The sequence below is a fragment of the Narcine bancroftii genome, chromosome 6, assembly GCF_036971445.1.
Source record: "Narcine bancroftii isolate sNarBan1 chromosome 6, sNarBan1.hap1, whole genome shotgun sequence".
In the NCBI taxonomy this organism is placed as follows: Eukaryota; Metazoa; Chordata; class Chondrichthyes; order Torpediniformes; family Narcinidae; genus Narcine; species Narcine bancroftii.
The window spans coordinates 136858814-136876723 of NC_091474.1; the positions used below are offsets into that span (position 1 = coordinate 136858814).

At 39.0% G+C, this 17910-nt stretch overlaps 1 protein-coding gene across 1 annotated transcript in view; it reads right to left on the reverse strand.

Annotated features, from left to right (window-relative positions):
* Nucleotides 1-17910, reverse strand: part of fbxo25 (F-box protein 25) — a 165070-nt gene that overhangs the window by 34762 nt on the left and 112398 nt on the right. The gene's annotated exons all lie outside the window — the stretch shown is intronic.

Consider the following 17910-nt stretch of genomic DNA (forward strand, 5'->3'; position numbering starts at 1 on the left):
GCGGACTATCGAGTGAGTGGCACAGAGAAGGAGTGGAGCACTGAGGCTTTGGCTCAAAAGGCTTTGGCAAGCAGAAGCTGAGGAAGAGTCTGCTGTTGGAGTGGTAAGGTAGGTGAGCTTATTGAGTAAATTTTTTGCTTAATTTTAAAGGTGAGTTATGGAGGCAGTGGTTAGAGCAGTCCAGTGCTCTGGTTATGGGATGTGGAAAGTCATGGACAGTTGGTCTGTCCCTGATGACAACACCTGCAAAAGGCGCATCCAGCTGCAGCTCCTGAGAGACTGTGTTTAAAAAATTGGAGCTGGAATCTGATACCTGGGTCACTTTGTAGAGGGAAGGGAAAGAGGCAGAGAGAGAGCAGGGCACCCCTTCAACAACAAGTATACTGTTTTAGATACTGTTGGTGGGGACGACATACCAGGGGCAAGCTGCAGTGGTCAAGTCTCTGGCACCGAGATGAGACCCTCAGCTCAGAAATGAAGGAGGGAAGAGAGAAGGCCAGTAGTGATTGGGGATTTAATAGTTAGGGAGACTGATAGAAGATCTTGTGGGAGAGATAAAGTATCCTGGATGGTTTGTTACCTCCCTGGTACCAGGGTCCAAGATATCTCAGATCAAATTTTCCCAATGCTCAGGAGGGAGGGTGAGCAGCCTGATGTCATTCGTGGTCCATATGGGGACCAATGACATGGGCAGGAAGAGTGAGGAGGTACTGAAAGGTGAGTTTAGGAAATTAGGAGAAAAGTTAAAGGACAGGATAGCAATCTCAGGATTGCTGCCAGTGCTATGTGCAAGTGAGTTTAAGAATAGTAAGATTGTGAGGATCAACATGTGGCTGCAGGCGTGGTGCAGGGGTGAGGGTTTCAGATTTATTGACAATTGGGCAGTTTTCCAGGGAAGGTGGGACCTGTTCTTACAGGATGGTTTGCATCTGAACTGGAGGGGCACAAATATTCTTTCAGGTAGGCTTGCTAGAGAGGCACAGGTACATTTAAATGAGATAAAAAGGGGGAGGGGAACCAGAGTGGAGGAATAGATGTAGGGGAGAAGGAAGAAAAAGAAGATAGTAAGGTTGTTGACAGTGTTGGTGGTAAGGAGAAAGTTAGAGGTAGAGATCTTAAATCTGTTTATTTTAATGCTAGGAGCATTTTAAGAAAGGTAGATGAGCTTAAAACATGAATTGGTACTTGGAAATATGATGTTGTAGCTATTAGTGAGATGTAGTTACAATTGGCAGTTAAATATTCCTGGATTTCGTTGCTTCATGTATGATAGAATGGGAGGGACAAGAAGTGGAGGTGTTGCATTGTCTGTCAGAGAAAATTTTATTGCAGTGCTTTGGCAGGATAGTTTGGAGGGCTCATCTAGGGAGGCTCTCTGGGTGGAATTGAGGAATGGGAAAGGCAAAGTAAATGTTTATAGGAGTGTATTATAGAACACCTAATAGAAGCGAGAATTGGAGGAGCAAATTTGTAAGGAGATTTCAGATATGTGCTGTAAACACAGGGTGATGATTGTGGGAGATTTTAATTTTCCGAACATAGACTGGGAGACCCATATGATAATGGGGCTGGATGGTTTGGAGTTTATAAAATATGTACAAGAAATTTTTTTGCAGCAATACATAGAAGTACCAACTAGAGAAGAGGCAGTGTTGGATCTCCTGTTAGGGAATGAGATAGGTCAGGTGACAGAGGTGTGTGTTCAGGAGAACTTCGGGAGTAGTGATCATAATGCCATAAATTTCAAAATAGTTATGGAGAAAGATAGGTCTGGACCCAGGGTTGAGATTTTTGAATGAAGAAAGGCTAACTTTGAGGCAATGAGAGTGAATTGCAGTGATTTGTTTATGGGAAGGATGTAATGGAGAAATGGAGGTAATTTAAAGGTGAAATTTTGAGGGTACAAAATTTTTATGTTCCTGTTAGATTGAAAGAAAAGGTTAAAAGATTGAGGGATCCATGGTTTTCAAAGGAAATTGGAAACTTAGTTTGGAAAAAGAGAGATGCCTACAGTAAATATAGGCAGCATGGAGAAAATGAAGTGCTTGAGGAATATAAAGAATGTAAAAAGGATCTGAAGAAAGAAATTAGAAAAGATTAAAAAAAATACGAGGTTGCTTTGGCAAATAAGGTGAAAGTAAATCCAAAGGGTTTCTACAGTTATATTAACAGCAAAAGGATAGTAAGGAATAAAATTGGTCCCTTAGAGAATCAGAGATGTCAGCTATGTGTGGAACCAAAAGACATGGTGGAAATTTTGAATTATTTCTTTTCTTCAGTATTTACTAAGGAGAAAGATATTGAATTATGTCAGGTAAGGGAAACACGTAGGGAAGTTATGGACGCTGATGATTGAAGGTTCTAGAGCTTTTAAGAAATATAAAGGTGGACAAGTCTCCTGATCCTGACAGGATATTCCCTAGAACTTTGAGGGATGTCAGTGTAGAAATAGCAGGGGGTTCTACAGAAATATTTAAAATGTCAGCGATGTGATGGTGCCAGAGGATTGGTGGATTGTGCACATTGTTCCATAGTATAAAAAGGGTTCAAGGAACAATTATCAGCCTGTAAGTTTGATGCCAGTGGTGGAAAATGTTTGTAGAGATGGTATGTATAATTATCTGGATAGACATGGTCTGATTAGGAACACTCAACGTGGATTTTTGCGTGGAAGGTCATGTATGACAAATCTTATTTTTCTTTAATTTTTTATTTCTTGCACTGAGTCATATCAATAACAACATCCACAAATGATGATTATCAATATATACATAGTGAAATTTCTCCCCTTTCGTCTTTCTCCCCTTCCCCATCCCCTTCAAAATTCAAAAATCAATAAATAATAAAACACATAAAACAAAGAAATAACAAAAAACAAAAAAAGAAAAAAGTTGTATCATCCACTTTCACATATTTAAATCTTATTGTGTTCATAATTATGCCGTTTTATGAGATGGAGGTTTGTGGTCGGCATTCTCCGACATATTTTGTGTATGGTTCCCAAATTTGTTTGAATAATATATACTTGTCTTTCAGATTGTATGTAATTTTTTCTAATGGAATACATTTGTTTATTTCTGTATGCCACTATTGTATTTTAAGGCTTGTTTCTATTTTCCAGGTTGTCATAAGACATTTTTTTGCTACTGCAAACACTGTCATAATAAATCTTATTTGGGGTCTGTCTAATTTTAGTCTTAATTTTTTGTCTCATATTATTTAACAGAATTTTTTTTGGATCTTTTGGTTTTTTTTTGTGATTTTGTTTAACATTAGGTTTAGATCTTCCCAGAAAGTTTTTACTTTTGAACATGTCCAAATTGCATGTAATGTTGTTCCAGTCTCTTGTTTACAGCAAAAACATCTATCCGATGCTGTTGGGTACCACTCTTAATTTCTGAGGAGTGATATATAATCTATGTAGCCAGTTATATTGTATCCTAAGTAATCTAATATTTATCGTGTTCCTCATTGTTCCTATACATAACTTATCCTAATGTTTTGTTCTTTATCTCTGTGTTTAAATCTTTTTCCCAACTTTGTTTCAGTTTATATTTTGTTTCATCCTCTTCCTTATATTGTAATTTGATGTACATGTTGGTAATAAATTTTTAAATTATCCTTGTGTGTGTGATTAAATATTCATAGCTGCTACTTTCTGGTAATTTCAAGCTATTTCCCAGTTTATCTTTTAAATAAGTTTTCATTTGGTAATATGCAAACATTGTACCATGTGTTATTCCATATTTATGTTTTAATTGCTCAAATGTTAATAAATTATTTCCCAAAAAGCAATCTTCTGCTTTCTTGATTCTTTTTCTATCCCATTCCTTGAAAAATAAATTATCTATTGTAAAGGGGATTAATGGGTTTTGTGTTAATAACATTTTTGGTATTTGATAATTTATCTTTTTTTCTTCCAGGTGTATTCTTTTCCTTAATTTAAGTATATGATGTAGTACTGGTGAATTGTTGTATTGCACCAATTTTTTTATCCCATTTGTGGAGAGAGTGCAGAGAAGGTTTACCAGAATGTTACCTGGGTTTAAGCATCTAGAGTATAGGGAGAGATTGGACAGATTAGGTCTTTATTCTTTGGAGCGTAGAAGGTTGAGAGGGGATTTGATAGAAGTATTTAAGATTATGAAAGGGATAGACAGAGTGGATGTGGATAGACTATTTCCGTTAAGAGGAGGAAAGATTAAAACAAGAGGACATGAGTTAAGAATTAAGGGGCAGAGGTTTAGAGATAACATGAGGGGGAACTTCTTTACTTAGAGAGTGGTAGCCGTGTGGAATGAGCTTCCGGGAGAAATAGTGGCGGCGGAGTCAATTGTATTATTTAAGAAAAGGTTGGACAGGTATATGGATGAGAAGAAGATGGAGGGTTATGGGCATTGTGCAGGGAGGTGGGATTAGAAAGGGGTGTTTGGTTCGGTGCGGACTAGAAGGGCCTAATGGCCTGTTTCCGTGCTGTAATTGTTATGTTATGTTAAAGTATGTGTTCCAGGATATTCTCTCCAAATTTGTCTAATTCTATCTTAGTCCAGTCTGGTTTTTCTCCTCTCTGATAAAAATCTGATAAGTACCTTAACTGTGATGCCCTGTAGTAATTTTTGAAGTTTGGTAGCTGTAACCCTCCTTGTTTGTAACTCCATGTTAAGTTTTCTAGCGCTATTCTTACCTTTCCATAAAAATTTCCTCACTGTTTTCTTGAGTTATACAAAAAAATTTCTGTCAGGGGAATTGGTAACGTTTGGAATAGATATTGCACTCGTGGGAACACATTCATTTTAATATAGTTTACTCTTCCTATTAAAATTAATGGTAGTTCTTTCCAATTCTCTAAATCTTCCTGTATTTTTTTAATTAATGGTTCATATTTTAATTTGTATAAATGTTTTAGGTTGTTATCTATTCTGATACCAAGGTAACGTTTCACCTGTGATTGCCATTTAAAAGGGGTTTCTTTTTTAAATTCTGAATAATCCACTTTGTTCATTGGCATCCCTTCATTTTTATTGATGTTAATCTTGTACCCTGATATCTCTCCATACTCTTCCAGTTTCGTATGTAGTTTTTTTATTGACTTATCTGGCTTTGTTAAATATACTATGATGTCATCTGAAAATAGGCTGATTTTATATTCTTTCTCTTTCATTTTTATTCCTTTTTATCATAGTTTCCTTCCTTATCAACTCCGCCAGTGGTTCAATAACCAAAGCGAACAGTGAAGGGGATAATGGGCATCCCTGTCTTGTTGACCTGCTTAATTTAAAATGATCTGATACATATCTATTTATTACTACCTTTGCTAACGGTCCATTATATAATGCTCTAATCCAGTTAATAAATTTTTCTGGTAGTTTAAATTTCTGTAACATTTTAAACAACAAAATTTTAAAGTGTTTAAAGTATGACAAACCTTATTGAATTTTTTGAAAAGGTTACCAGGAAAATTGATGAGAGTAAAGCAGTGGATGTTGTCTATATGGACTTCAGTAGGGCGTTTGACAAGATCCCACACAGAAAGTTGATTAAGAAGGTTCAATTGTTATGAATGAATATGGAAGTAGTAAAGTAGATTCAACAGTGGTTGGATGGGAGATGGCAGAGAGTGGTGGTGGATAACTGTTTGATGGGTCGGAGGTCGGTGACTAGTGGTGTGCTTCAAGGATCTATACTAGGGTCATTGTTGTTTGCAATATACATTAATGATCTAGATGATGGGGTGGTAAATTGGATTAGTAAGTATGCAGATGATACTAAGATGGGTAGTGTTGTAGTTAGTGAGGATTTTTTTCAAATCTTACAGAGAGATTTGGGCCAGTTAGAAGAGTGGGCTGCAAGTTAGTAAATGTAGTTTAATGCTGACAAGTATGAAGTGCTACATTTTGGTGGGACTCATCAAAATAGGGCATACATGGCAAATGGTAGGGCATTAAAGAATGCAATTGAACAGAGAGATCGAGAAATAATGGTACACAGTTCCATAAAAGTGGAATTTCAGGTGGATAGGGTAGTGAAGAAGGCTTTTGGAATGCTGGTCTTTATAAATCAGAGCATAGAGTATAAGATTTGGGAGTGTGATAGTACATACCTATCACCAATGTATATAGTTACAGTATCTAGAGTGTAATAACTGTGCTTACAGCGATTGGCTGAGAGCTTAGCCACGCCTACTGTCTGGGCCTTAAAGGGCTGTGTCCCTAGCCAGGTCGGATCATTCTGGACCGGTCGGCCACCTGTGAAGAGCTCCTGTCTTTTGCTAATAAAAGCCTTGGTTTGGATCAGCAAGTCTTTGGTTCTTTCGATGAGCTCTACAATTTTATTAGCAAAAGACAAGAGCTCCTCACAGGTGGCCGACCAGAGCTCGTTGAAAGAACCAAAGACTTGTTGATCCAAACCAAGGCTTTTATTAGCAAAAGACAGGAGCTCCTCACAGGTGGCTGACCAATCCAGAATGATCCGACCTGGCTAGGGACACAGCCCTTTAAGGCCCAGACAGTAGGCGTGGCTAAGCTCTCAGCCAATTGCTGTAAGCACAGTCATTACACTCTAGATACTGTAAGTATATACATTGGTGATAGGTCTGTACTATCACAGCGAGGTAATGTTAAAATTGTACAAGGCATTGGTGAGGCCAAATTTGGGATATTATGTTCAGTTCTGGTCACCAAATTATTGGAAGGATGTGAACAAAATAGAGTACAGAGAAGAATCACCAGAATGTTACCTGGGTTTCAGCACCTCAATAATAGATAAAGGTTAAACAGTTAGGTCATTATTCCTTGGAGCGTAGAAGGGTGTGGGGGATGGGGGGAGGATTTGATAGAGATCTTTAAAGTTTTGAGGGGGATAGATAGTGTAGATGTGAATAGACTTTTTCCAGTGAGGATAGGGGAGATTCAAACAAGAGGACATGAGTTGAGATTTGGGGGCAAAAGTTTAGGTGCAAAATAGGGGGAAGCTTCCTTACTCAGAGAGCGGGGTCTGTGTGGAATGAGCTTCCAGTGGAGGTGGTGGAGGTAGGTAGAATATTATTTTAAGAAAAATTTGGATAGGTATATGGATATAAAAGGTATGGAGGGTGATGGGCAGAATGCAGGTCAGTGGGACTAGGAGAGTATAAGTGTTTGGCACAGACAAGAAACGCCATGATGGCCTGTTTCTGTGCTGTAATTGTTTTAAGGTTATATTATATGGTTATTGTTTCTTCAGCTATCCTCATGCTCCCAATATACTTACAGAATGACTGAGGATTCTCCTTAATTTTACCTACCAATGATATTTCCTGGTCTTTTTTTTTTGCCCTTATTTGTTTAATAAGTACTCCAAATTCCTCAATGATCTTGACATTAGTTGCTTGTGTTTTCCTGATGAGCTCATGAGAACTGGAACACAGGTGCATCTCAGGGATGTGTGCTCATCTTGCTGTCAGTTCAAGCTGCTGACTCATGACTGCACTGCCAGCTTTAGTTCTAACAGAATCATCACATTGGCAGATAATATGACCGTAGTTGGTCCCATTGGCCACAATGAGAGGAGGTTGGGTGGCTCATAAAATTGTGTGAGAAGAACAAGCTGAGTCTCAAATAATTGTGGACTTCAGGAGGATGAAGGATGACCATTTTCCATCACACATCAATGGTTCTGCCGTGGAGAGAGTGCAGAGCACAAAGTTTCTTGGTGTGCATGTAAAAGACTAATTATCCTGGACCCACAACACTTCCTCATTAGTCACGAAGGCACAGCGGCGCCTACACTTCCTAAGGAGGTGAGGAGGGCAAGGCTACCAGCCCCCCATCCTCACAACATTCTACAGGACCATCATTGAGAGTGTCATACCTTGATGATGGGCTCAAACCTGAAACATTGGTTAAGCATATTTATCTTTGCTCTGTAAATTACACAGGTTGACCAGTTGAGTTTCAGCGTTGTGTTTTTACTTCAACCACGGCCACTGCAGCCTTTCATGTCTTATATCTTTGACCCACTACATTCAAGAAGGAGGCAGAGGAGAATCAAAATCAGGACTGCCAGGTTGAGAAATAGTTTCTTCCTGCAGATGATCTGTACCAGCTGGATTCTTCCTTCTTTATCAGAGCCTTATTATTCCTTGACATCCATACTTCCCCATATTTGGCTTCCTTCTTTTCACCCTTGCACATTGAAGGCTAGTACAAAAGGTCAGAGCCCATGGGATCGATGGCAAATTGGATCCAAATTTGGCTTTGTAGCAGGAGACAGAGGATAATGGTTGATGATGACTTTTGTGGTGATCGTCCATAACAGCAGTGTATTACAAACACAGATTTAAGACCTTCACTGTCTGTTTTACATGTCCGTTTAACAGGCATGATTAATAAATTTGAGGATGATACCAAGTTGGAGGGTATTGTTGATAGCTAAGTGATAGGCTTAGAATAATATTGATCACAGGCAATTTGGGTAGAGGAATGGCAAATGGAATTTAATCCCAATAAACATGGGGTGTTGCATATAAGAGATTAAGTAAGGGTTGGACATGTACAATGGATGTAGGGTCTAGGAAGTATTGAGGAACACCATAAAGATGGTACACAAATACAAAGATTGCTAAAGGGAGAGCACGGTGAGAGGGTGGTAAAAAGGGGATATGGGATGCTGGTCTTCATTACTCAGGACATAGAATATGAGCATTGAGGTCAGAGAACAACATTATAATACTTTGACCCAACCAAAGCTGGAGTATTATTGGTCTCTGCATTATAGAGAGAAAGTGATTGCATTGGAAAGGGTGAAATGGAAATCTACAGGAATGGAATGATATTGCTTGACTTGGGATTTTTCAGGTGTGAAAAGAGACTGAATAGGCTGGTTTTGTTCTCCTTGGAGTGGCAAAGGAGCAGGAGGAGGGTTCTGGTAGAAGTACAGAAAATTATGACAGGCAAAGATAGGGTTATAGTGAGACTTTTCACCATTTCAGAGATATCTATGATCAGAGTACACATTTAAAGTGGAAGGGATCTGAGGAAAAGATCATTTAGCAGAGGTAGCTATCTGGAATACATCTTTTGGGAATGTCTTACACCATTTAAACAATATCTAGCTGAACACTTGAATTATTAAAGCATAAAATTCTCAGAACCATGTGCTGTAAATTGGTAAAATATAGATGGATGCCAGATGAGCTGCATGCTTCAAGCACATATTTTGTGGTTTTGTCAAATCTAAACAAATTGGATAAATTAGGTTGTTGGGCTATTGAGGGGTGGTTTGAGGTAGTGTGGAGGTGGCGAGTAGGGGTGATGAGGGGAAAAGAGGAAACAAAATTTAGAGCAACTAATCAGCTTTCTTCAGAATCGATTACTATTACAGTACTGTATATTGAATTCATTTTCCTTGCAAACTGTAAGGATTTTAATCAGCTTTATTTCAAAGGAGCAAATGTACTACTCTCAAAAGATTGCCAACAATTGCCTTGAACTTTATGGAGAATCCACCAATCAGCTATTCCTGCTTTTAAGTGTATTTCCTGTTATCTACAAATTTCAATGATACTTGTTCAACAAAGTTGTGTCAGACGTGCTTCTTTACTTTTTGTTGTTCATTATTTTTTGTTCCACGATATTTTAAATGAATTGGGAAACTCTAAGGTACTATTCATAACACAATATGAATTCTTGTTTCAATAGTGAATCTGAATGCAAAGTGAATAAGAGTAACAGCTTCTTTTGTCATGCATTTAATAGCAAGATAGAATGTAAAATTTAAGTGCATTTCCCTTGTGAGACTCCCAGTGAAACCAAACTTCTAAACTCTAACAAGACAAACTTTTCTTTTTAAGTAGTTGGTGATTTTTATCATCATATTGCAACAGTAAAACATTACTTAGATGTTGAATGCATTTCGTTTCAGTCTGGCATGGGATTTTAGTAGAAACTGGCACAAACCATTTGCACACTTCCCAAACATAATACAGGTACAGGTATCATGGTGGCACTGCAGACATTGTTCTCTCTGGAAGAGATAGTTCTTTATCGATTTCAGTGAACTAATACCAATTGCATTAATCAGGCAATTTCTCTCCTGAAAGTATAATTGTTTAAACTAACAGAAGAGCCCGATTGCATTTTGTTTTTACAGTGTCAATACTGCCAATGCATTACTCTTGTCCAGTGATAACATAATGTAAAAAAACACTGATATATTTGAAAGAATTGGAGTCTTGCCTTGTCCCTGATAATCTTATCACAGAAGCGAATGAAATGGGATAATGGGAAACTATTCAACTTCTGTTCATTTTACACTCCAGAATCTAGGGCACTCCATAATTGCAACATGTCCATGTTTGTAAGTTGTTCCAAATCACCTTCAATTCTTTTACAGATGTTAAGAGAATGGTTCTTATACTTAACATCAGATGATGCACAAAACTCATGATTTACTCAGCAGCAATGAAACCTGTCCTCGTGTAGTGTTTCTGAGATTTTAGAGCAGGAATCTGGAGAGATATCAAAAACTCAGTCTCTGTATAAACCTTGATTTGCCAGGATAAGCAAGCCAATGTCAGGGTCCCCTCCCAAGCCAACAGTGACAGTGTTGAGATTATAGTTAGTTAATTCGATTACATTGGGCAGAATAAGTTGTTTGCATGCTTCATGCTAAGATCCTGAAACAGATGCTCTTTTCTAAGCTCTGCCAGAGCTAGCCAGGGGTTACAAGCCAAACAGAGGAAAATGTTCAAGGTGCCTTTGAGGATATGCAACATCCCTGCTGATTCCTGGAAATCACTGGTCCATAAGCACTTGAATTGGAAATGGGGAATTTGAGATTCTGTTGAGAACCTCAAGACAATGTACCAGGAGAACAAAGCAACCATGTGCAAATAGAAGAAAGACCACACCACTTCCCTCCTCAAAGGATAGAACACAGAAATATGCCATTTGACCCATTGTCCACTCTGATAATCAGACATCCATTTTTTAATACCTATTTTACATTTAACCCATTTTTATTTTCCCCCCATTTTCTTCAACTCCCTGAGTTGGATGAAACCATCATCACCTGGCTGAAAGATGAGAGTATTAATGTAGTTGTTGACTAAGCTGTTAGTAGCCCCTGTTAGAGCTAGTTTAATTTGCCTGTGATCGCCCCATATCCCTCTAAATCTTTCCAATCCATCTATATTCTAAATTACTTTTGAACATTGTATTTGTAACCCTCTTTACCATTTCTTCTGGGATCTTGTTTCACATCTACCATCCTCTGTGTGATAAAACTGTCCCTTTTAAATCTTTCCCCTCACACCTTAAATCTATGTCATCCAGTTTTAGACTCCCCTATTCTGCAAAAAAAAAATTATGACTTCTTACATTTCCTGCGTTCTTCACAATTTTATAAACATCCGTAAGGTTCCCCCTCAGCCTCCTACCCTCCAGGAAGAAAAATCCCAGGCTGTCCTTGTTACGTAAACCTGACAGTACTGTTAACATTCTTGTGAATCTTTCCTGCACCCTTTCTGGCGTAATGACATCTTTCCTAAATTACATCACCAGAACTGATATTTTTTTGAATTGAAGGCTTTGGTAATTGTAGGCACCAAAGTAATTATTTTAGATTTCAATATGCAGTATGGGGTGAGCTTCACTTTTGCTTACACCAAGTATCTATTTTGTTCTCTTGATAGCTTGTCAGATTGCCTCATGTTCCTTTGTAGATCATTTCTGTTTATCTGAATTAAATATTATCTCTGAAACTAGAATGAAATATTATCCAAACATGGCCTCTTATTCTGGAATCAGAAATTTAAAAATAAATAAATAAATAGATATATTTTAGGTGGAAATCTGAATTTGAAAGAAGAAAATGCTGGAAACACTTGCCTTCCCTTTGTTGCTATCCTGGACTCCCCTTGTTCCTACCAAAGGCAGACTCATGGCAGATTTCTGATGTCCCTTATTTCTTCCAACATATTGATAATGTGGGGTCGAGACTTGGGGTTCCTATACACTCCTGTTCTTCCTCTGTTAATTCTTTAGTCATCTTATCTGCATAATTGTTTCCCTTCTGTTGTGGGATCCAAATCTTTTTATGGGTGCTCATCATTATCATAGCAACCCCATGAGTGAAGCTACCTGCTATTAACTGGTGTTTAATATGTTCCTCACATTGTACGTACCTTTCTAAGAAGGTGACATGTCCTCTTTGTGCCTATGCCATCATATGGTTATGTACAACCCCAAAGGCATATCTGCTATCAGAATAAATTATTATTCTTTCCTTCTCCAAATTTTAAGGCATCCATTCAGGCAAATAATTGTGATACCTGTTCTGACCTAGTCCTTGGAATTTGTTCCCCTCTTAGTACCTTTCCTTCTTCGTCTCCAACTCCCCTTGCTGTTCTAGGTGAATCATCGTTCTTGTTTTTTGACCCATTCACCTAAAATTAATCTGCATTTCACCCTTCTAAAAGTATCTCTGCAATTCCATTGGTCTCTCCCTTACTGACTTTCCTTCCTTGCAGCTGAATTCATGCCACTATCCTTTCACATGCTTGTTAATGGGCAATGACATTCTCTCCCGTTCTTTTTGTTGGCTGTCAGACACTATAATGAACAACACTTAGAGTTGCACTACATGGCTGGAAGAATGCAAAATTATGTTCCCCATTAGATTCCCTCATGCACTCATCTCTCCCCTCCTATCACCCCTTGCACCTTCCACTGTGCCCTTAGGAGGTGCAACAGTTGCTCCCATACCTCCTCCCTCACCACAATCCAGGGCCTCAAATAGGCCTTTCAAGTGAAGCAACACTTGTATATCCACAGGACTTATTTACTGCATCTGGTGCTCCCTTTGTGGCCTTCTCTACATCTGAGAGACTGGTCATGGATTGAGAGATCGGTTTGCTTTGCACCTCCTCTCCATCTGCAACAACAAAGACTTTCCAGTAGCCAACCATTTCAATTCTGAGTCACACTTAAGTGCTCACATGTACTATCCCTCCCTGACCACTCACAGATTGGAAGAACAACACCTTTTTTCTGTCTGGGCACTCTCCAGCCAGATGGCTTTAACATTGACTTCTCTGGTTTCTGCTGAACTTGCTCGCCTTATTTCCCCTCCCCCTTGCCAGTCTTTCCAGTTCTCTCCTCCCTCCCCCCTTACCCACTGAACCATCCCTTCTCTCCCTCATCTCTCTACCTATCATCTCCTGCCTTTGCCAACCCCCTTCCCCACTATCTTTTTGTTCGGATACTTGCTGGCATTCTCTTATACCTTGATGAAGGGCTCAAGCCCAAAATGACAGTTAAGTATTTTTACTTTTGCTACATAAAGGACACTGGTTTATCTGCTGAGCTTCTTTTTATTCCACCATTAGTGTGCAGGGTTCTGTGACTTCCACTTGCCCATGTGTCAACTCAAGTGCTTGAGGACATCGGTGCATCCTGGCTCCCTCTGGGCTCTGCTTATATGAAGAGAATACATCTGGCCTTGTCCTGTCTCCATGCTCTGTGTTACTACCACTGTCATTATCGCAGCACAAAAGGAAGGATTTAGTCAAGCCTGGGAGTTCCAAGCTGGGGAGGAGGAAGTCAGGGTCGAGTAGCATCATTGGGAGAAAAACAACAGTCAACATTTCGGGTCAGGGTGCTTCACAAAAGGATTAATAAATAAAAGCCACATTTAGGACATTTTAGGGTAGATGATCAAAAGATTAGTTAAAGACTATATGAAAGGAGAAACAGTTCAGGAAGGGAAATCTAAGATTCCAGGTAGCTTTAAGGAGGTTCTCTATAGGAATAGAAATGAAAATGAGGACCAGATTTGATGGAGGGTAGAGATAGATAGATAGATAGATATAGCATGGTAGAGGTCATTCAGTCAAATGAGTCCACATCAAGAATTCATTTTTACATCAATCCTACCCTTGCCCACTTTATTCTCCACATATTCCCACCAACACACCCATCTCTCAACAAATTCTAGCAATTCTGGAGCTTCTCTGGAGGAGATCTCAGAAGTTTGGTGGAGAGAAAGGGACAAGGGGACATCATGGAGGATTTGAAAACAAGAATGTATATTTTCAAATTAACATGTTGGTAGACTAGAGACAATCTAGTTGTAGAAGGGGGTAGGATGTAATATCTATGTCTCAGAGTTTTGAGATGCTTCTTTGGGACAACAGTGTTGAAAGCAGAGCTGTAGTTTATAAAAAGTAGATAGACCAGTGTTCTTGTTGTCCAGATGTTCCAGAATTAAATGCAGGGCCAAGGAGATGGTATCTGCCTATTGTGACTCTTGACTAATTGTAATGGATTAATGCTTTACTGGGAATGACTGGCATAAGAGAATCAATGGATATTGTTTAGTTTGATCTTTCAGAAGGCCTTTAACAAGAGGTTGTACTTGAGGCTGCAAACTAAGATAGGAGTACATTATATTATGGGATATACACTAGCATGGATAGAAGTCTGGCTGACTGGCAGAAACCAAAGAGTGGGAATAAAGGGGGCCTTTTCTGGCTGGCTGCTGGTGACTCGTTTGATGTCCTTATCTCCTTCAGGGCAGACAGAGCTGCTGCTACTTCTGGAAAGACTCAAGGAGTGAGAATGTGCATTTACATCAGAGAGAAATGGTGCACAATATCTCTGTAGTAAAGACCTTCAGCTCAGCAGAACTCAAGAACTCCTCCATGACTCTACTAATAATTCAATAATAATATTTATTTATTTATTCACTCCTTATGCATTGTTTGTTTGTGTGTATGTGTGTTTGCAGTGATTGAGCACCAGAGAACAGTTTCATGGGCTGTACTTGTATAATCAGATGATAAATGAACTTGAACTTTGCAGGGGTCAGTGTTGAGTCTGTTTCCTTTCATGCTGTATGTAAATTGTTTAGATGGTGGAGTTGATGGCTTTGTGGCCAAGTTTGCAGATGATATGAAGATAGATGGAGGGGCAGGTAGTATTAAGGAAATTTGGACTCTGCAGAGGGACTTGGATAGTTTGGGAAAATGGGCAAAGAAGCAGCAGGTGGAATGCAGCGTGGGGAATTGTTTGGACTTTGGTGGAAAGAATAAAGAAGTCAATTATTTTTAAAATGGGGAGAGAATTCAGAAAGCAGAGATCCAAAGGGACTTTTGAGTCCTAGTGTAAGATTCCCTGGCTAAAGGTTAACTTGCAAGTGAGTCAGTACTGAAGAAGCCGAATGTAACATCACCATTCACTTTGAGAAGACCAGAATATAAAGGCAAGGGTTCAACATAGGCAAGTGGTCTAGCTTGAGTAAAATATTCTGTTAGCATGGATAATTTGGGCTAAAGGCCTTGCTTCTGTGCTGTTGAACTCTGTGAGATGCTTTCTGATGAACTGAGCTTTCCGGTGATTTTGTTTCAGTTTTCATATTTCCTGCTGTGGCTATGGTTTGCTTTTGCAGAGGAGCTATAAATGAGAACAGTAGATCATTAACCAAAATTGTTGAACTCATGTTAAGTATGGAATGTGCCTAAGTGAAAGATGAGGCAATGTCTCTTAAACTAACATTATGCTTCACTGCATGGTGCAGGAAGCACTGTAGACAGAGGAGTTGAATTTGGGTTGTACGTTGATTTAGAATTTAAAGGCAACCAGAGCTTATGGTCATAGTGTGAACTTTCAGTGTTCTCAAAAATTATCACTAACAACATCTGCTCCTGGCTGTTCCACTTTAGGCTAGAGCGCATTGAAAGTTATGGATACAGGATATTATATTAAAATAATCTCTGTTGGGCCTGGGTTGTGAGGGGACAAGGAAGAAAATATTATATTTCTTGCATTGGATGGGAAGATGTTTTGAGGAAAAAGAGTGTGCATGTGGGAAGATACATCATGTTGGAGGTGATAGAAATGGTGCATGATGCTTAGCTGAATGCCTGGGCTTATGGAAGATGAGGAATTGGGTATTTTATCACAATTCTGGGAAGAAAGGAAAAGGGTGTGTGTAGAACTGTGGGAGATGGAACACATTTTAGATGTCATTCTAACTGCAGTAGGGGTGGAGCCTTCAGATGAGATGCCCTGGTTCTTCTGATATGCATTCCTTTCTCATCAGCTTTCAGCTCTTGGGAGGCAATTAGGGAAGGACAGTAGAATCTGGCATTTTCTAAGGAGAGCAACATTCACATTCCTCAGAAAAATGTTTGGGGAGGAGTTAAAAAATGACTGAACCTCAGTCTTTTTTAAAATTCTGAACAGTTTGTCTGAATCGTTCATTGATTTCCAAGCTGTGAGTCTGACAAACGTTATTCAATAATAGCAACCTGATTTATTTATTCTAAACCTGAACATTTATTCTGTTTGCTTTCCAAAAGAACATGCAGATACTTCAAGGAACAAAATCTGTTTTAAATTACCGATAATAACAGCTTATGCACTGTTTCTTCTGTAATGCCCACACCTTATCCAAATATTTTAGTTATCTCAGAGTGTGGGGAAAGAAACTGCAGCACTTTTTCAGTCAACATGATGAATACAATAACAAAACAAATACTAATGTTGAATTTAATTTGAAACTACATTGACATTAAAATGGCTCTTATTCATTTGACACATGGATTCACTTTAAAACACAGCTTGTGAGGGCCACTGGCAAAATAATGGAATTTTTATTAGCATTTGGTTCAAAGGAAGTCCAATTCATGTATTGCATAAGTGGTCAAACAATAGAGAAAATTCTTGTCCATTTTATAATTGGATTTTCAAAAACAAATCAATATTTTTCTCAGTTGATTTACTCAGTGTACATGACTTTTGAATACAACTGTGTTTTCGCTTTGTGGCTCACATGAAATTAAAATTGACTTTCACAACGTAGAAGGAGATGTAACCTGCAGGGAACCGTATGCAACTCTTACTCCCACATTCTTTGGGTAAGGAGACGAGCTCTGATCATCTGATCCGTCTTCACAGTTCTCTGATCTTATCTTCATCCTGTTCGGATATCCTGGACTGCGAACTATATTACCCAACCCCATTTTTTAAGCGGCTGTTGTGGAAATAGTCAAGATTACAGCATACAGCAACCTTCAACACCACTAGCTCCAAATTCAAGCTTTTGGCAGCAAATGATCAAAACAAGTACAGTACTACGGGGGCACTCAAGCCTCAGCAGTTCACCGCAAAACAATGCCATCTAAGACCAGTGCAGATCGTCGAAACTAATATGCATCATAAGTTCTTGCAATTGTGGATAGTTTAACACAGCAGAAGAAAAACACAGGTGTACTGTTATTGTACGAATGAAATGTGCCATTCCAAACAGTAATGTTTTGCTCTTGGCTTAATTTAATCACTCGTAAATGGAAGATTGCGAGAAATACTGCATTCTTTGTTAAAAGTTAGATCCTGTTACATTTGGCCGAACGCTTACTCAATGAAAAAGTAGGAGGACAAAAAGTAAACTAATGAAAGGAAGCAGATTTAAGTGCCTTCGAGGCGTCAGTTGTGAAGACTCAGAAAGAAATACAAAGACTACAGATGTTGGAATCTTGAGCAAACAATGAAGCTCCTTCACCCCTTCCCTTCTGTAGTATATCCCTTTTTACTTTCGACTCCATGAAGGGTCCCGACCCGAAACATTGACCGACCACTTCTGCCCATGGATGCTGCCTGACCCGCTGAGTTCCTCCCGCAGCTCATTGTTTGCAGTTGCTAAGACTTGTTCGTGCATCATCTCCCCAGGAAGGTGAAGAAGAGGAGTGAGAAAGGTGAAGGGGGTGAAATTGTGAAAAAGAGAGGGCGAGCAACTAGGAGGGTGAAAAAAGGGGGAGGGTGCAAAAGGACAGTGGAGAAATTCTGTTGGCTGTTGCTAGCATTTTCTCCTTTGATCCTTCCCCTCCAGGAGTCTGAAAGCAAAGTCGCCCCTGGTTTTGCGGCGATTGGT